Genomic DNA, 20,703 nt, shown 5'->3' on the forward strand with positions numbered 1-20,703 from the left:
AGGCCTTGTTCTAAAGCTCTTTGGGAACCGCTTGCGTAGCCCCACACACCTGGGGGCTGCAGGCTTTCCTGCTGCCTTCAGCCTCAAAACCACCCTTTCCCACTTGGCGCCGCGCCAGGCACAAAAATGGCCATATGTCTGTTGATGGGTCCCACGCCCAAGGAGCCAGCAGGGAAAACTATGCCTTGTTCTAAAGCTCTTTGGGAACCGCTTGCGTAGCCCCACAGACCTGGGGGCTGCAGGCTTTCCTGCTGCCTTCAGCCTCAAAACCACCCTTTCCCACTTGGCGCCGCGCCAGGCACAAAAACTGCCATAGGTATGGATATGGGTCCTACACCCAAGGAGCCAGCAGGGAAAACTATGCCTTGTTCTAAAGCTCTTTGGGAACGGCTTGCGTAGCCCCACACACCTGGGGGCTGCAGGCTTTCCTGCTGCCTTCAGCCTCAAAACCACCCTGCCCCACTTGTCGCCGCGCCAGGCACAAAAATGCCCATATGTCTGGAGACTGGTCCCACGCCCAAAGAGCCAGCAGGGAAAACTAGGCCTTGTTCTAAAGCTCTTTGGGAACATCTTGCGAAGCCCCACACACCTGGGGGCTGCAGGCTTTCCTGCTGCCTTCAGCCTCAAAACCACCCTTTCCCACTTGGCGCCGCGCCAGGCACAAAAATGGCCATATGTCTGGAGATTGGTCCCACGCCCAAAGAGCCAGCAGGGAAAACTATGCCTTGTTCTAAAGCTCTTTGGGAACATCTTGCGAAGCCCCACACACCTGGGGGCTGCAGGCTTTCCTGCTGCCTTCAGCCTCAAAACCACCCTTTCCCACTTGGCGCCGCGCCAGGCACAAAAATAGCCATATGTCTGGAGATTGGTCCCACGCCCAAAGAGCCAGCAGGGAAAACTATGCCTTGTTCTAAAGCTCTTTGGGAACGGCTTGCGTAGCCCCACACACCTGGGGGCTGCAGGCTTTCCTGCTGCCTTCAGCCTCAAAACCACCCTTTCCCACTTGGGGCCGCGCCAGGCACAAAAATGGCCATATGTCTGGAGATTGGTCCCACGCCCAAAGAGCCAGCAGGGAAAACTAGGCCTTGTTCTAAAGCTCTTTGGGAACCGCTTGCGTAGCCCCACACACCTCGGGGCTGCAGGCTTTCCTGCTGCCTTCAGCCTCAAAACCACCCTTTCCCACTTGGCGCCGCGCCAGGCACAAAAATGGCCATATGGCTGGAGCTTGGTCCCACGCCCAAAGAGCCAGCAGGGAAAACCATGCCTTGTTCTAAAGCTCTTTGGGAACCGCTTGCGTAGCCCCACACACCTGGGGGCTGCAGGCTTTCCTGCTGCCTTCAGCCTCAAAACCACCCTTTCCCACTTGGCGCCGCGCCAGGCACAAAAACTGCCTTAGGTATGGATATGGGTCCTACACCCAAGGAGCCAGCAGGGAAAACTATGCCTTGTTCTAAAGCTCTTTGGGAACCGCTTGCGTAGCCCCACACACCTGGGGCCTGCAGGCTTTCCTGCTGCCTTCAGCCTCAAAACCACCCTTTCCCACTTGGGGCCGCACCAGGCACAAAAATGCCCATATGTCTGGAGACTGGTCCCACGCCCAAAGAGCCAGCAGGGAAAACTATGCCTTGTTCTAAAGCTCTTTGGGAACCGCTTGCGTAGCCCCACAGACCTCGGGGCTGCAGGCTTTCCTGCTGCCTTCAGCCTCAAAACCACCCTTCCCCACTTGTCGCCGCGCCAGGCACAAAAATGGCCATATGTCTGTTGATGGGTCCCACGCCCAAAGAGCCAGCAGGGAAAACTAGGCCTTGTTCTAAAGCTCTTTGGGAACGGCTTGCGTAGCCCCACACACCTGGGGGCTGCAGGCTTTCCTGCTGCCTTCAGCCTCAAAACCACCCTTTCCAACTTGGGGCCGCGCCAGGCACAAAAATGCCCATATGTCTGGAGATTGGTCCCACGCCCAAAGAGCCAGCAGGGAAAACTATGCCTTGTTCTAAAGCTCTTTGGGAACCGCTTGCGTAGCCCCACACACCTCGGGGCTGCAGGCTTTCCTGCTGCCTTCAGCCTCAAAACCACCCTTTCCCACTTGGCGCCGCGCCAGGCACAAAAATTGCCATAGGTATGGATATGGGTCCCACACCCAAACAGGCATCAGGGAAAACTATGCCTTGTTCTAAAGCTCTTTGGGAACCGCTTGCGTAGCCCCACACACCTGGGGGCTGCAGGCTTTCCTGCTGCCTTCAGCCTCAAAACCATCCTTCCCCACTTGCCGCCACGCCAGGCACAAAAACTGCCATAGGTATGGATATGGGTCCTACACCCAAGGAGCCAGCAGGGAAAACTATGCCTTGTTCTAAAGCTCTTTGGGAACCGCTTGCGTAGCCCCACACAGCTGCGGGCTGCAGGCTTTTTTGGCACTTTCAGCATCAAAACCACCTATTCCCACTTCTGGCCGCACCAGGCACAAAAATGGCCATATGTCTGTTGATGGGTCCCACGCCCAAGGAGCCAGCAGGGAAAACTATGCCTTGTTCTAAAGCTCTTTGGGAACCGCTTGCGTAGCCCCACAGACCTGGGGGCTGCAGGCTTTCCTGCTGCCTTCAGCCTCAAAACCACCCTTTCCCACTTGGCGCCACGCCAGGCACAAAAACTGCCATAGGTATGGATATGGGTCCTACACCCAAGGAGCCAGCAGGGAAAACTATGCCTTGTTCTAAAGCTCTTTGGGAACGGCTTGCGTAGCCCCACACACCTGGGGGCTGCAGGCTTTCCTGCTGCCTTCAGCCTCAAAACCACCCTGCCCCACTTGTCGCCGCGCAGGCACAAAAATGCCCATATGTCTGGAGACTGGTCCCACGCCCAAAGAGCCAGCAGGGAAAACTAGGCCTTGTTCTAAAGCTCTTTGGGAACGGCTTGCGTAGCCCCACGGACCTGGGGGCTGCAGGCTTTCCTGCTGCCTTCAGCCTCAAAACCACCCTTTCCCACTTGGGGCCGCGCCAGGCACAAAAATGCCCATATGTCTGGAGATTGGTCCCATGCCCAAAGAGCCAGCAGGGAAAACTATGCCTTGTTCTAAAGCTCTTTGGGAACCGCTTGCGTAGCCCTACACACCTCGGGGCTGCAGGCTTTCCTGCTGCCTTCAGCCTCAAAACCACCCTTTCCCACTTGGCGCCGCGCCAGGCACAAAAATGGCCATATGGCTGGAGCTTGGTCCCACGCCCAAAGAGCCAGCAGGGAAAACCATGCCTTGTTCTAAAGCTCTTTGGGAACCGCTTGCGTAGCCCCACACACCTGGGGGCTGCAGGCTTTCCTGCTGCCTTCAGCCTCAAAACCATCCTTCCCCACTTGGCGCCGCGCCAGGCACAAAAACTGCCATAGGTATGGATATGGGTCCTACACCCAAGGAGCCAGCAGGGAAAACTATGCCTTGTTCTAAAGCTCTTTGGGAAACGCTTGTGTAGCCCCACACAGCTGCGGGCTGCAGGCTTTTTTGGCACTTTCAGCATCAAAACCACCTATTCCCACTTCTGGCCGCACCAGGCACAAAAATGGCCATATGTCTGTTGATGGGTCCCACGCCCAAGGAGCCAGCAGGGAAAACTATGCCTTGTTCTAAAGCTCTTTGGGAACCGCTTGCGTAGCCCCACAGACCTGGGGGCTGCAGGCTTTCCTGCTGCCTTCAGCCTCAAAACCACCCTTTCCCACTTGGCGCCGCGCCAGGCACAAAAACTGCCATAGGTATGGATATGGGTCCTACACCCAAGGAGCCAGCAGGGAAAACTATGCCTTGTTCTAAAGCTCTTTGGGAAACGCTTGCGTAGCCCCACACACCTGGGGGCTGCAGGCTTTCCTGCTGCCTTCAGCCTCAAAACCACCCTTTCCCACTTGGCGCCGCGCCAGGCACAAAAATGCCCATATGTCTGGAGACTGGTCCCACGCCCAAAGAGCCAGCAGGGAAAACTATGCCTTGTTCTAAAACTCTTTGGGAACCGCTTGCGTAGCCCTACACACCTGCGGGCTGCAGGCTATTTTGGCACTTTCAGCCTCAAAACCACCCTTTCCCACTTGAGGCCGCACCAGGCACAAAAATGGCTATATGTCTGTTGATGGGTCCCACGCCCAAAGAGCCAGCAGGGAATACTAGGCCTTGTTCTAAAGCTCTTTGGGAATTACTTGTGTAGCCCCACACACCTGGGGGCTGCAGGCTTTCCTGCTGCCTTCAGCCTCAAAACCAGCCTTTCCCACTTGGCGCCGCGCCAGGCACAAAAATGGCCATATGGCTGGAGTTTGGTCCCACGCCCAAAGAGCCAGCAGGGAAAACTAGGCCTTGTTCTAAAGCTCTTTGGGAACCGCTTGCGTAGCCCTACACACCTGCGGGTTGCAGGCTTTTTTGGCACTTTCAGCCTCAAAACCACCCTTTCCCACTTGAGGCCGCACCAGGCACAAAAATGGCAAAATGTCTGTTGATGGGTCCCACGCCCAAAGAGCCAGCAGGGAATACTAGGCCTTGTTCTAAAGCTCTTTGGGAACCTCTTGCATAGCCCCACGCACCTGGGGGCTGCAGGCTTTCCTGCTGCCTTCAGCCTCAAAACCACCCTTTCCCACTTGGGGCCGCGCCAGGCACAAAAATGCCCATATGTCTGGAGACTGGTCCCACGCCCAAAGAGCCAGCAGGGAAAACTATGCCTTGTTCTAAAGCTCTTTGGGAACCCCTTGCGTAGCCCCACACACCTCGGGGCTGCAGGCTTTCCTGCTGCCTTCAGCCTCAAAACCACCCTTTCCCACTTGGCGCCGCGCCAGGCACAAAAATGGCCATATGGCTGGAGCTTGGTCCCACACCCAAAGAGCCAGCAGGGAAAACTATGCCTTGTTCTAAAGCTCTTTGGGAACCGCTTGCGTAGCCCCACACACCTCGGGGCTGCAGGCTTTCCTGCTGCCTTCAGCCTCAAAACCACCCTTTCCCACTTGGCGCCGCGCCAGGCACAAAAATGGCCATATGGCTGGAGCTTGGTCCCACACCCAAAGAGCCAGCAGGGAAAACTATGCCTTGTTCTAAAGCTCTTTGGGAACCGCTTGCGTAGCCCCACACACCTGGGGGCTGCAGGCTTTCCTGCTGCCTTCAGCCTCAAATCCACCCTTTCCCACTTGGCGCTGCGCCAGGCACAAAAACTGCCATAGGTATGGATATGGGTCCTACACCCAAGGAGCCAGCAGGGAAAACTATGCCTTGTTCTAAAGCTCTTTGGGAACCCCTTGCGTAGCCCTACACACCTGCGGGCTGCAGGCTTTTTTGGCACTTTCAGCCTCAAAACCACCCTTTCCCACTTGAGGCCGCACCAGGCACAAAAATGGCCATATGTCTGTTGATGGGTCACACGCCCAAAGAGCCAGCAGGGAATACTAGGCCTTGTTCTAAAGCTCTTTGGGAACCGCTTGCGTAGCCCCACAGACCTGGGGGCTGCAGGCTTTCCTGCTGCCTTCAGCCTCAAAACCACCCTTTCCCACTTGGCGCCGCGCCAGGCACAAAAACTGCCATAGGTATGGATATGAGTCCTACACCCAAGGAGCCAGCAGGGAAAACTATGCCTTGTTCTAAAGCTCTTTGGGAACGGCTTGCGTAGCCCCACACACCTGGGGGCTGCAGGCTTTCCTGCTGCCTTCAGCCTCAAAAACACCCTGCCCCACTTGTCGCCGCGCCAGGCACAAAAATGCCCATATGTCTGGAGACTGGTCCCACGCCCAAAGAGCCAGCAGGGAAAACTAGGCCTTGTTCTAAAGCTCTTTGGGAACATCTTGCGAAGCCCCACACACCTGGGGGCTGCAGGCTTTCCTGCTGCCTTCAGCCTCAAAACCACCCTTTCCCACTTGGCGCCGCGCCAGGCACAAAAATGGCCATATGTCTGTTGATGGGTCCCACGCCCAAAGAGCCAGCAGGGAAAACTATGCCTTGTTCTAAAGCTCTTTGGGAACATCTTGCGTAGCCCCACACACCTCGGGGCTGCAGGCTTTCCTGCTGCCTTCAGCCTCAAAACCACCCTTTCCCACTTGGCGCCACGCCAGGCACAAAAATGGCCATATGTCTGGAGATTGGTCCCACGCCCAAAGAGCCAGCAGGGAAAACTATGCCTTGTTCTAAAGCTCTTTGGGAACGGCTTGCGTAGCCCCACAGACCTGGGGGCTGCAGGCTTTCCTGCTGCCTTCAGCCTCAAAACCACCCTTTCCCACTTGGGGCCGCGCCAGGCACAAAAATGCCCATATGTCTGGAGATTGGTCCCACGCCCAAAGAGCCAGCAGGGAAAACTATGCCTTGTTCTAAAGCTCTTTGGGAACCGCTTGCGTAGCCCCACACACCTCGGGGCTGCAGGCTTTCCTGCTGCCTTCAGCCTCAAAACCACCCTTTCCCACTTGGCGCCGCGCCAGGCACAAAAATGGCCATATGGCTGGAGCTTGGTCCCACGCCCAAAGAGCCAGCAGGGAAAACTATGCCTTGTTCTAAAGCTCTTTGGGAACCGCTTGCGTAGCCCCACAGACCTGGGGGCTGCAGGCTTTCCTGCTGCCTTCAGCCTCAAAACCACCCTTCCCCACTTGTCGCCGCGCCAGGCACAAAAATGGCCATATGTCTGTTGATGGGTCCCACGCCCAAAGAGCCAGCAGGGAAAACTAGGCCTTGTTCTAAAGCTCTTTGGGAACGGCTTGCGTAGCCCCACACACCTGGGGGCTGCAGGCTTTCCTGCTGCCTTCAGCCTCAAAACCACCCTTTCCAACTTGGGGCCGCGCCACGCACAAAAATGCCCATATGTCTGGAGATTGGTCCCACGCCCAAAGAGCCAGCAGGGAAAACTATGCCTTGTTCTAAAGCTCTTTGGGAACCGCTTGCGTAGCCCCACACACCTCGGGGCTGCAGGCTTTCCTGCTGCCTTCAGCCTCAAAACCACCCTTTCCCACTTGGCGCCGCGCCAGGCACAAAAATTGCCATAGGTATGGATATGGGTCCCACACCCAAACAGGCATCAGGGAAAACTATGCCTTGTTCTAAAGCTCTTTGGGAACCGCTTGCGTAGCCCCACACACCTGGGGGCTGCAGGCTTTCCTGCTGCCTTCAGCCTCAAAACCACCCTTTCCCACTTGGCGCCACGCCAGGCACAAAAATGGCCATATGGCTGGAGACTGGTCCCACGCCCAAAGAGCCAGCAGGGAAAACTGTGCCTTGTTCTAAAGCTCTTTGGGAACCGCTTGCGTAGCCCCACACACCTGCGGGCTGCAGGCTTTCCTGCTGCCTTCAGCCTCAAAACCACCCTTCCCCACTTGTCGCCGCGCCAGGCACAAAAATGGCCATATGTCTGTTGATGGGTCCCACGCCCAAAGAGCCAGCAGGGAAAACTAGGCCTTGTTCTAAAGCTCTTTGGGAACCGCTTGCGTAGCCCCACACACCTGGGGGCTGCAGGCTTTCCTGCTGCCTTCAGCCTCAAAACCACCCTTTCCCACTTGGCGCCGCGCCAGGCACAAAAATGCCCATATGTCTGGAGATTGGTCCCACGCCCAAAGAGCCAGCAGGGAAAACTATGCCTTGTTCTAAAGCTCTTTGGGAACCGCTTGCGTAGCCCCACACACCTCGGGGCTGCAGGCTTTCCTGCTGCCTTCAGCCTCAAAACCACCCTTTCCCACTTGGCGCCGCGCCAGGCACAAAAATGGCCATATGGCTGGAGCTTGGTCCCACGCCCAAAGAGCCAGCAGGGAAAACCATGCCTTGTTCTAAAGCTCTTTGGGAACCGCTTGCGTAGCCCCACACACCTGGGGGCTGCAGGCTTTCCTGCTGCCTTCAGCCTCAAAACCACCCTTTCCCACTTGGCGCCGCGCCAGGCACAAAAATTGCCATAGGTATGGATATGGGTCCCACACCCAAACAGGCATCAGGGAAAACTATGCCTTGTTCTAAAGCTCTTTGGGAACCGCTTGCGTAGCCCCACACACCTGGGGGCTGCAGGCTTTCCTGCTGCCTTCAGCCTCAAAACCACCCTTTCCCACTTGGCGCCACGCCAGGCACAAAAATGGCCATATGGCTGGAGACTGGTCCCACGCCCAAAGAGCCAGCAGGGAAAACTGTGCCTTGTTCTAAAGCTCTTTGGGAACTGCTTGCGTAGCCCCACACACCTGCGGGCTGCAGGCTTTCCTGCTGCCTTCAGCCTCAAAACCACCCTTTCCCACTTGGCGCCGCGCCAGGCACAAAAATTGCCATAGGTATGGATATGGGTCCCACACCCAAACAGGCATCAGGGAAAACTATGCCTTGTTCTAAAGCTCTTTGGGAACCGCTTGCGTAGCCCCACACACCTGGGGGCTGCAGGCTTTCCTGCTGCCTTCAGCCTCAAAACCACCCTTTCCCACTTGGCGCGGCGCCAGGCACAAAAATGGCCATATGGCTGGAGACTGGTCCCACGCCCAAAGAGCCAGCAGGGAAAACTGTGCCTTGTTCTAAAGCTCTTTGGGAACCGCTTGCGTAGCCCCACACACCTGCGGGCTGCAGGCTTTCCTGCTGCCTTCAGCCTCAAAACCACCCTTCCCCACTTGTCGCCGCGCCAGGCACAAAAATGGCCATATGTCTGTTGATGGGTCCCACGCCCAAAGAGCCAGCAGGGAAAACTAGGCCTTGTTCTAAAGCTCTTTGGGAACCGCTTGCGTAGCCCCACACACCTGGGGGCTGCAGGCTTTCCTGCTGCCTTCAGCCTCAAAACCACCCTTTCCCACTTGGGGCCGCGCCAGGCACAAAAATGCCCATATGTCTGGAGCTTGGTCCCACGCCCAAAGAGCCAGCAGGGAAAACTATGCCTTGTTCTAAAGCTCTTTGGGAACCGCTTGCGTAGCCCCACACACCTCGGGGCTGCAGGCTTTCCTGCTGCCTTCAGCCTCAAAACCACCCTTTCCCACTTGGCGCCGCGCCAGGCACAAAAATGGCCATATGGCTGGAGCTTGGTCCCACGCCCAAAGAGCCAGCAGGGAAAACCATGCCTTGTTCTAAAGCTCTTTGGGAACCGCTTGCGTAGCCCCACACACCTGGGGGCTGCAGGCTTTCCTGCTGCCTTCAGCCTCAAAACCACCCTTTCCCACTTGGCGCCGCGCCAGGCACAAAAACTGCCATAGGTATGGATATGGGTCCTACACCCAAGGAGCCAGCAGGGAAAACTATGCCTTGTTCTAAAGCTCTTTGGGAACCGCTTGCGTAGCCCCACACACCTGGGGGCTGCAGGCTTTCCTGCTGCCTTCAGCCTCAAAACCACCCTTTCCCACTTGGCGCCGCGCCAGGCACAAAAATTGCCATAGGTATGGATATGGGTCCCACACCCAAAGAGCCAGCAGGGAAAACTATGCCTTGTTCTAAAACTCTTTGGGAACCGCTTGCGTAGCCCCACACACCTGGGGGCTGCAGGCTTTCCTGCTGCCTTCAGCCTCAAAACCACCCTTTCCCACTTGGCGCCACGCCAGTCACAAAAATGGCCATATGGCTGGAGACTGGTCCCACGCCCAAAGAGCCAGCAGGGAAAACTGTGCCTTGTTCTAAAGCTCTTTGGGAACCGCTTGCGTAGCCCCACACACCTGGGGGCTGCAGGCTTTCCTGCTGCCTTCAGCCTCAAAACCACCCTTTCCCACTTGGCGCCACGCCAGGCACAAAAATTGCCATAGGTATGGATATGGGTCCTACACCCAAGGAGCCAGCAGGGAAAACTATGCCTTGTTCTAAAGCTCTTTGGGAACCGCTTGCGTAGCCCCACACACCTGGGGGCTGCAGGCTTTCCTGCTGCCTTCAGCCTCAAAACCACCCTTTCCCACTTGAGGCCGCACCAGGCACAATAATTGCCATAGGTATGGATATGGGTCCTACACCCAAGGAGCCAGCAGGGAAAACTATGCCTTGTTCTAAAGCTCTTTGGGAACCGCTTGCGTAGCCCCACAGACCTGGGGGCTGCAGGCTTTCCTGCTGCCTTCAGCCTGAAAACCACCCTTTCCCACTTGGCGCCGCGCCAGGCACAAAAATGGCCATTGTCCTGGTTCCGGTGGGGATAGGGTTAATTTTCCCTGGTATTCCATGCCATGTGAGACACGCCCACCCTGAGCTGCCGGGGGAGGGGGCAGGAAGTTGCTGCTTAAAAGCGGGCTGGGGCGTCCCGGGTCCGGCCGGCCGGCGAGCGGCGGGGAGGGAGCGGCGGTTCCGTAATCGCGTTTGTATATTCCCCTATCCGTGTTGTTATTGTTGTTGTTTGCCTGTTCCCTTTGCTGTTCAGTTAAACTGCCTTTGTCCCAACCCAAGAGTCTTGCCTTTTCTTACGATCCTTCCTGTATTAGGAAGGTACGTGCGAGCGGCACGTGGTTCTTTGTTGCCATCTGAGGCTAAACCACGACAGTCCTTTTTGGCGCCCAACGTGGGGCTCGAAGGGTTGAGATAACGACAGAATCCAACTAGAAGGTGGAAAAAACGGTTTTGGTTTTTTTTTTTTCTTGTTTACATTTGTTTTATTAGGTAAGTAGTCACTGGTCATTATGTTGCTTAGTTTGTTCTCATGGCTGTGTTACATAAATTCCTATATGGCTTATGTACTCCCTGCGATGCTGTTTACCATGTCTGGAAGAGGGATGAGGATTATCATTCTGCTGTCCTGTGCGATATCTGTTTATGATATGATATCATCACTGTTCAGACGGCTATTTTGGTGTTTTTATGTGGTTTTGTTGTCCTGTCCGTACATTGGACACTGTCTCTCAGAATTTGTTAATAGTTTCCCCAGCCCTTTTGCCTCCCTTTTCTCCTTCGGGTCAGGTATGACAGCTTTTGAGAATCTTGAATATCCTTGGGATACTCAAACTAGTGTGTTCCTAGTGCTATGTCTCCTGAATACGTTCCAGGTCTTGTTTAAGGTTAAGCAACTATTTAAGACTACCACCTGGAGATCTGCTCCGAGGCTGGATAGTCAGGGGTGGCATGGCATGTGGGAGAGCATGGGCAGGTACCTAGAGAACTACTCACCTCCAATGGTCTGGGACTTCACCCCTGAACAATTACAGGACCCTGATAAAGTGGTAGAATATTTGAAGGGAAAATGCTGTGGCTATTCTAGAGAGGCACAACTCACCGCGCTGTGCTGGGCCCTGGCCAGTATCTACCAGGCACTGCTCAGAATTATGCAGCACCCTCAAGGGGAAGAGATGGAAACCAGACCGGCGGCCCCTGCGGCTGCTGCAGCCCCTGCGGCGGCCCCTGCGGCTGCGGCGGCCCCTGCAGCGGCCCCTGCGGCTGCCGCAGCCCCTGCGGCTGCTGCAGCCCCTGCGGCGGACACTGCGGCTACTGCAACCCCTGCGGCGGACACTGCGGCTACTGCAACCCCTGCGGCAGACACTGCAACCCCCGTGGTAGCCACTGCCACTGAACCAGGGAACCAACCCGTGCCGGTATCAGTTGCCCCCATACAGAAGAAGAAGTACACAAAGAAATCAGTTCGCTTAGTAAGAGATGATGATGAACCAGGGCCATCACGAGAGCAGGAGATCCAGTTTTTAGGAATAAAATGGCAAGATGGACGCCGTCAGATTCCAATGGATGTGATCAACAAAATAGCAGCTATGTCTCCACCAACTAGTAAAAAGGAAACACAGGCTTTCTTAGGTATTGTGGGTTTTTGGAGAATGCATATCCCAGATTACAGTCAAATTGTAAGCCCTCTGTATCAAGTAACCCGGAAGAAGAATGATTTTAAATGGGGTCCTGAGCAACGACAAGCTTTTGAACAAATCAAACAGGAAATAGTCCATGCAGTGGCCCTGGGGCCAGTCTGGGCAGGACAAGATGTTAAAAATGTGCTCTATACCGCAGCCGGGGAGAACGGCCCTACCTGGAGCCTCTGGCAGAAAGCACCAGGGGAGACTCGAGGTCGACCCCTAGGGTTTTGGAGTCGTGGATACAGAGGATCCGAAGCCCGCTACACTCCAACAGAAAAAGAGATATTGGCAGCATATGAAGGGGTTCGAGCTGCTTCGGAAGTAGTTGGTACAGAAGCACAGCTCCTCTTAGCACCTCGACTGCCGGTGCTGGGTTGGATGTTCAAAGAAAGGGTCCCCACCACACATCATGCAACCGATGCTACATGGAGTAAGTGGATTGCACTGATCACGCAGCGAACTCGAATGGGAAACCCCAGTCGCCCAGGAATTCTGGAAGTGATCATGGACTGGCCAGAAGGCAAGGATTTCGGAATGTCACCAGAGGAGGAGGTGACGCGTGCAGAAGAGGCCCCACCATATAATAAACTGCCAGAAAATGAGAAGAAATATGCCCTGTTCACTGATGGGTCCTGCCGTATTGTGGGAAAGCATCGAAAGTGGAAGGCTGCTGTGTGGAGTCCTACACGACGGGTTGCAGAAGCCAGTGAGGGACAGGGTGAATCGAGCCAGTTTGCAGAGGTGAAGGCTATTCAGCTGGCTTTGGACATTGCTGAGCGAGAAAAATGGCCAGTACTTTATCTCTACACTGACTCATGGATGGTGGCAAATGCTCTGTGGGGGTGGTTACAGCAGTGGAAGCAGGGCAACTGGCAGCGCAGAGGCAAACCCATCTGGGCTGCTGACCTATGGCAAGATATTGCTGCCCGGATAGAGAATCTGGTTGTGAAAGTACGCCATGTAGATGCCCATGTACCGAAGAATCGGGCCACGGAGGAACATCAGAACAACCAGCAGGTGGATCGGGCCGCTAGGATTGAAGTGGCTCAGGTGGATCTGGACTGGCAACGTAAGGGTGAACTATTCATAGCTCGGTGGGCCCATGACTCCTCAGGCCATCAAGGGAGAGATGTGACATATAGATGGGCTCGTGACCGAGGGGTGGACTTGACCATGGACGCTATTGCACAGGTCATCCATGAATGTGAGACATGCGCTGCGATCAAACAAGCCAAGCGTTTGAAGCCTCTTTGGTATGGAGGGCGATGGCTGAAATACAAATATGGGGAGGCCTGGCAGATTGATTATATCACACTGCCACAAACCCGTCAAGGCAAGCGCTATGTGCTCACAATGGTGGAAGCAACCACTGGATGGCTGGAAACATACCCTGTGCCCCATGCCACTGCCCGGAACACTATCCTGGGCCTTGAAAAGCAAGTCCTGTGGCGACATGGTACCCCAGAGAGAATTGATTCGGACAACGGGACTCATTTCCGAAACAGCCTCATAGACACCTGGGCCAAAGAGCATGGTATCGAGTGGGTGTATCACATCCCCTATCACGCACCAGCCTCTGGGAAGATAGAACGATACAATGGACTGTTAAAAACTACACTGAGAGCAATGGGTGGTGGGACTTTCAAACACTGGGATACACATTTAGCAAAAGCTACCTGGCTAGTTAACACCAGGGGATCTAACAATCGGGCTGGCCCTGCCCAATCAAAACTTCCACGTACTGTAGAAGGGGATAAAGTCCCCGTAGTGCACATGAAGAATATGCTAGGGAAGACAGTCTGGGTTAGTCCTGCCTCAGGCAAAGGCAAACCCATCCGTGGGATTGCTTTTGCCCAAGGACCTGGGTGCACTTGGTGGGTGATGCGGCAGGATGGGGAAGTCCGATGTGTACCTCATGGGGATCTGATTTTGGGCGAGAATAGCCAATGAATCAGATTGTGTGCTGTTAATTGCTAAGTAACACTGTCACTGTATGTCCTCATTGCTATAATTACTATCAGTTGTACTACAAGTAAGGCACAGGGATGATGGGATAAGAACTGATCTCAGCAGCTGGCGCCCAGCAGTTTCCTCAAGATCTACATCTTCAGCCCACGGACCGCGTGCATGAGCCACACCAGGTGCACCAGTCACAAGCTCCGAAAAATACAGCATGCAACAGACCAGCACCACCCAGCATCTCACCTGCCCTGAGAGACTGTTCTAACAGATGGAGCCCAAAGCCGTGGATTAAAAGAGCTCAACGGACACTTTGGAGGGATGACCCATAAACTAAGGGCATTATATGTGTGTATATATATATATATATATAACAGGGGAAAGTGGTGGCAGTTCATTGGAACCTGCTGGGCGTGGCATAGATGGTATGGAATAAGGGGTGGATAATGTCCTGGTTCCGGTGGGGATAGGGTTAATTTTCCCTGGTATTCCATGCCATGTGAGACACGCCCACCCTGAGCTGCCGGGGGAGGGGGCAGGAAGTTGCTGCTTAAAAGCGGGCTGGGGCGTCCCGGGTCCGGCCGGCCGGCGAGCGGCGGGGAGGGAGCGGCGGTTCCGTAATCGCGTTTGTATATTCCCCTATCCGTGTTGTTATTGTTGTTGTTTGCCTGTTCCCTTTGCTGTTCAGTTAAACTGCCTTTGTCCCAACCCAAGAGTCTTGCCTTTTCTTACGATCCTTCCTGTATTAGGAAGGTACGTGCGAGCGGCACGTGGTTCTTTGTTGCCATCTGAGGCTAAACCACGACAGCCATATGTCTGGAGCTTGGTCCCACGCCCAAAGAGCCAGCAGGGAAAACTATGCCTTGTTCTAAAGCTCTTTGGGAACCGCTTGCGTAGCCCCACGCACATGGGGGCTGCAGGCTTTCCTGCTGCCTTCAGCCTCAAAACCACCCTTTCCCCACTTGTCGCCGCGCCAGGCACAAAAATGGACATATGTCTGGAGATTGGTCCCACGCCCAAACAGCCAGCAGGGAAAACTATGCCTTGTTCTAAAGCTCTTTGGGAACGGCTTGCGTAGCCCCACACACCTGGGGGCTGCAGGCTTTCCTGGTGCCTTCAGCCTGAAAACCACCCTTTCCCACTTGGCGCCGCGCCAGGCACAAAAATGGCCATATGTCTGGAGACTGGTCCCACGCCCAAAGAGCCAGCAGGGAAAACTATGCCTTGTTCTAAAGCTCTTTGGGAACCGCTTGCGTAGCCCCACACACCTGGGGGCTGCAGGCTTTCCTGCTGCCTTCAGCCTCAAAACCACCCTTTCCCACTTGGCGCCGCGCCAGGCACAAAAATGGCCATATGGCTGGAGCTTGGTCCCACGCCCAAAGAGCCAGCAGGGAAAACTATGCCTTGTTCTAAAGCTCTTTGGGAACCCCTTGCGTAGCCCCACGCACATGGGGGCTGCAGGCTTTCCTGCTGCCTTCAGCCTCAAAACCACCCTTTCCCATTTGGCGCCGCGCCAGGCACAAAAAGGCCATATGGCTGGAGACTGGTCCCACACCCAAAGAGCCAGCAGGGAAAACTATGCCTTGTTCTAAAGCTCTTTGTGAACCGCTTGCGTAGCCCTACACACCTGCGGGCTGCAGGCTTTTTTGGCACTTTCATCCTCAAAACCACCCTTTCCCACCTGTGGCCGCACCAAGCACAAAAATGGCCATATGTCTGGGGACTGGTCCCACGCCCAAAGAGCCAGCAGGGAATACTAGGCCTTGTTCTAAAGCTCTTTGGGAACCGCTTGCGTAGCCCCACAGACCTGGGGGCTGCAGGCTTTCCTGCTGCCTTCAGCCTCAAAACCACCCTTTCCAGCTTGGCGCCGCGCCAGGCACAAAAATGGCCATATGGCTGGAGACTGGTCCCACACCCAAAGAGCCAGCAGGGAAAACTATGCCTTGTTCTAAAGCTCTTTGGGAACCGCTTGCGTAGCCCCACACACCTGGGTACTGCAGGCTTTTTCGGCACTTTCAGCCTGAAAACCACCCTTTCCCACTTGGCGCCGCGCCAGGCACAAAAATGCCCATATGTCTGGAGACTGGTCCCACGCCCAAAGAGCCAGCAGGGAAAACTATGCCTTGTTCTAAAGCTCTTTGGGAACCTCTTGCGTAGCCCCACAGACCTGGGGGCTGCAGGCTTTCCTGCTGCCTTCAGCCTCAAAACCACCCTTTCCCACTTGGCGCCGCGCCAGGCACAAAAATGGCCATATGGCTGGAGACTGGTCCCACGCCCAAACAGCCAGCAGGGAAAACTAGGCCTTGTTCTAAAGCTCTTTGGGAACCGCTTGCGTAGCCCCACACACCTGGGGGCTGCAGGCTTTCCTGCTGCCTTCAGCCTCAAAACCACCCTTTCCCACTTGGCGCCGCGCCAGGCACAAAAATGGCCATATGTCTGTTGATGGGTCCCACGCTCAAAGAGCCAGCAGGGAAAACTATGCCTTGTTCTAAACCTCTTTGGGAACCCCTTGCGTAGCCCCACACACCTGGGGGCTGCAGGCTTTCCTGCTGCCTTCAGCCTCAAAACCACCCTTTCCCCACTTGGCGCCGCGCCAGGCACAAAAATGGCCATATGTCTGGAGATTGGTCCCACGCCCAAAGAGCCAGCAGGGAAAACTATGCCTTGTTCTAAAGCTCTTTGGGAACGGCTTGCGTAGCCCCAGAGACCTGGGGGCTGCAGGCTTTCCTGGTGCCTTCAGCCTCAAAACCACCCTTTCCCACTTGGCGCCGCGCCAGGCAAAAAAATGCCCATATGTCTGGAGATTGGTCCCACGCCCAAAGAGCCAGCAGGGAAAACTATGCCTTGTTCTAAAGGTCTTTGGGAAACGCTTGCGTAGCCCCACAGACCTGGGGGCTGCAGGCTTTCCTGCTGCCTTCAGCCTCAAAACCACCCTTTCCCACTTGGCGCCGCGCCAGGCACAAAAATTGCATAGGTATGGATATGGGTCCTACACCCAAGGAGCCAGCAGGGAAAATTAGGCCTTGTTCTACAGCTCTTTGGGAACCGCTTGCGTAGCCCCACGGACCTGGGGGCTGCAGGCTTTCCTGCTGCCTTCAGCCTCAAAACCACCCTTTCCCACTTGGCGCCGCGCCAGGCACAAAAAGGCCATATGGCTGGAGACTGGTCCCACACCCAAAGAGCCAGCAGGGAAAACTATGCCTTGTTTTAAAGCTCTTTGGGAACCGCTTGCGTAGCCCTACACACCTGCGGGCTGCAGGCTTTTTTGGCACTTTCATCCTCAAAACCACCCTTTCCCACCTGTGGCCGCACCAGGCACAAAAATGGCCATATGTCTGGAGACTGGTCCCACGCCCAAAGAGCCAGCAGGGAATACTAGGCCTTGTTCTAAAGCTCTTTGGGAACCGCTTGCGTAGCCCCACACACATGGGGCTGCAGGCTTTCCTGCTGCCTTCAGCCTCAAAACCACCCTTTCCCACTTGGCGCCGCGCCAGGCACAAAAATGGCCATATGGCTGGAGATTGGTCCCACACTCAAAGAGCCAGCAGGGAAAAATATGCCTTGTTCTAAACCTCTTTGGGAACCGCTTGCGTAGCCCCACACACCTGGGTACTGCAGGCTTTTTCGGCACTTTCAGCCTCAAAACCACCCTTTCCCACTTGTCGCCGCGCCAGGCACAAAAATGCCCATATGTCTGGAGACTGGTCCCACGCCCAAAGAGCCAGCAGGGAAAACTATGCCTTGTTCTAAAGCTCTTTGGGAACCTCTTGCGTAGCCCCACACACCTGGGGGCTGCAGGCTTTCCTGCTGCCTTCAGCCTCAAAACCACCCTTTCCCACTTGGCGCCGCGCCAGGCACAAAAATGGCCATATGTCTGGAGACTGGTCCCACGCCCAAAGAGCCAGCAGGGAAAACTATGCCTTGTTCTAAAGCTCTTTGGGAAACGCTTGCGTAGCCCCACACACCTGGGGGCTGCAGGCTTTCCTGCTGCCTTCAGCCTCAAAACCACCCTTTCCCACTTGGCGCCGCGCCAGGCACAAAAATGGCCATATGGCTGGAGCTTGGTCCCACGCCCAAAGAGCCAGCAGGGAAAACTATGCCTTGTTCTAAAGCTCTTTGGGAACGGCTTGCGTAGCCCCACAGACCTGGGGGCTGCAGGCTTTCCTGCTGCCTTCAGCCTCAAAACCACCCTTTCCCCAGTTGTCGCCGCGCCAGGCACAAAAATGGCCATATGGCTGGAGCTTGGTCCCACGCCCAAAGAGCCAGCAGGGAAAACTATGCCTTGTTCTAAAGCTCTTTGGGAACCGCTTGCGTAGCCCTACACACCTGCGGGCTGCAGGCTTTTTTGGCACTTTCAGCCTCAAAACCACCCTTTCCCACTTGTGGCCGCACCAGGCACAAAAATGGCCATATGTCTGTTGATGGGTCCCACGCCCAAAGAGCCAGCAGGGAATACTATGCCTTGTTATAAAGCTCTTTGGGAAACGCTTGCGTAGCCCTACACAGCTGCGGGCTGCAGGCTTTCCTGCTGCCTTCAGCCTCAAAACCACCCTTTCCGACTTGGCGCCGCGCCAGGCCCAAAAATGGCCATATGGCTGGAGACTGGTCCCACGCCCAAAGAGCCAGCAGGGAAAACTAGGCCTTGTTCTAAAGCTCTTTGGGAACCGCTTGCGTAGCCCCACACACCTGGGGGCTGCAGGCTTTCCTGCTGCCTTCAGCCTCAAAAACACCCTTTCCCACTTGGCGCCGCGCCAGGCACAAAAATGCCCATATCTCTGGAGACTGGTCCCACGCCCAAAGAGCCAGCAGGGAAAACTATGCCTTGTTCTAAAGCTCTTTTGGAACCGCTTGCGTAGCCGCACACACCTGCGGGCTGCAGGCTTTCCTGCTGCCTTCAGCCTCAAAACCAGCCTTTCCCACTTGGCGCCGGGCCAGGCACAAAAATGGCCATATGTCTGGAGCTTGGTCCCACGCCCAAAGAGCCAGCAGGGAAAACTATGCCTTGTTCTAAAGCTCTTTGGGAACCGCTTGCGTAGCCCCACGCACATGGGGGCTGCAGGTTTTCCTGCTGCCTTCAGCCTCAAAACCACCCTTTCCCCAATTGTCGCCGCGCCAGGCACAAAAATGGCCATATGTCTGGAGATTGGTCCCACGCCCAAAGAGCCAGCAGGGAAAACTAGGCCTTGTTCTAAAGCTCTTTGGGAACCGCTTGCGTAGCCCCACACACCTGGGGGCTGCAGGCTTTCCTGCTGCCTTCAGCCTCAAAACCACCCTTTCCCACTTGGCACCGCGCCAGGCACAAAAATGGTCATATGTCTGGAGATTGGTACCACGCCCAAAGAGCCAGCAGGGAAAACTATGCCTTGTTCTAAAGCTCTTTGGGAACGGCTTGCGTAGCCCCACACACCTGGGGGCTGCAGGCTTTCCTGCTGCCTTCAGCCTCAAAACCACCCTTTCCCACTTGGCGCCGCGCCAGGCACAAAAATTGCATAGGTATGGATATGGGTCCTACACCCAAGGAGCCAGCAGGGAAAATTAGGCCTTGTTCTACAGCTCTTTGGGAACCGCTTGCGTAGCCCCACGGACCTGGGGGCTGCAGGCTTTCCTGCTGCCTTCAGCCTCAAAACCACCCTTTCCCACTTGGCGCCGCGCCAGGCACAAAAAGGCCATATGGCTGGAGACTGGTCCCACACCCAAAGAGCCAGCAGGGAAAACTATGCCTTGTTCTAAAGCTCGTTGGGAACCGCTTGCGTAGCCCCACACACCTGCGGGCTGCAGGCTTTTTTGGCACTTTCATCCTCAAAACCACCCTTTCCCACCTGTGGCCGCACCAGGCACAAAAATGGCCATATGTCTGGAGACTGGTCCCACGCCCAAAGAGCCAGCAGGGAATACTAGGCCTTGTTCTAAAGCTCTTTGGGAACCGCTTGCGTAGCCCCACACACCTGGGGCTGCAGGCTTTCCTGCTGCCTTCAGCCTCAAAACCACCCTTTCCAGCTTGTCGCCGCGCCAGGCACAAAAATGGCCATATGGCTGCAGATTGGTCCCACACTCAAAGAGCCAGGAGGGAAAAATATGCCTTGTTCTAAAGCTCGTTGGGAACCGCTTGCGTAGCCCCACACACCTGGGTACTGCAGGCTTTTTCGGCACTTTCAGCCTCAAAACCACCCTTTCCCACTTGTCGCCGCGCCAGGCACAAAAATGCCCATATGTCTGGAGACTGGTCCCACGCCCAAAGAGCCAGCAGGGAAAACTATGCCTTGTTCTAAAGCTCTTTGGGAACCTCTTGCGTAGCCCCACAGACCTGGGGGCTGCAGGCTTTCCTGCTGCCTTCAGCCTCAAAACCACCCTTTCCCACTTGGCGCCGCGCCAGGCACAAAAATGGCCATATGTCTGGAGACTGGTCCCACGCCCAAAGAGCCAGCAGGGAAAACTAGGCCTTGTTCTAAAGCTCTTTGGGAACCGCTTGCGTAGCCCCACGCACATGGGGGCTGCAGGTTTTCCTGCTGCCTTCAGCCTCAAAACCACCCTTTCCCACTTGGCACCGCGCCAGGCACAAAAATGGTCATATGTCTGGAGATTGGTACCACGCCCAAAGAGCCAGCAGGGAAAACTATGCCTTGTTCTAAAGCTCTTTGGGAACGGCTTGCGTAGCCCCACACACCTGGGGGCTGCAGGCTTTCCTGCTGCCTTCAGCCTCAAAACCACCCTTTCCCACTTGGCGCCGCGCCAGGCACAAAAATTGCATAGGTATGGATATGGGTCCTACACCCAAGGAGCCAGCAGGGAAAATTAGGCCTTGTTCTACAGCTCTTTGGGAACCGCTTGCGTAGCCCCACGGACCTGGGGGCTGCAGGCTTTCCTGCTGCCTTCAGCCTCAAAACCACCCTTTCCCACTTGGCGCCGCGCCAGGCACAAAAAGGCCATATGTCTGGAGACTGGTCCCACGCCCAAAGAGCCAGCAGGGAAAACTAGGCCTTGTTCTAAAGCTCTTTGGGAACCGCTTGCGTAGCCCCACGCACATGGGGGCTGCAGGTTTTC

Source organism: Chroicocephalus ridibundus, chromosome 6 (assembly GCF_963924245.1).
Source record: "Chroicocephalus ridibundus chromosome 6, bChrRid1.1, whole genome shotgun sequence".
Lineage (NCBI taxonomy): Eukaryota > Metazoa > Chordata > Aves > Charadriiformes > Laridae > Chroicocephalus > Chroicocephalus ridibundus.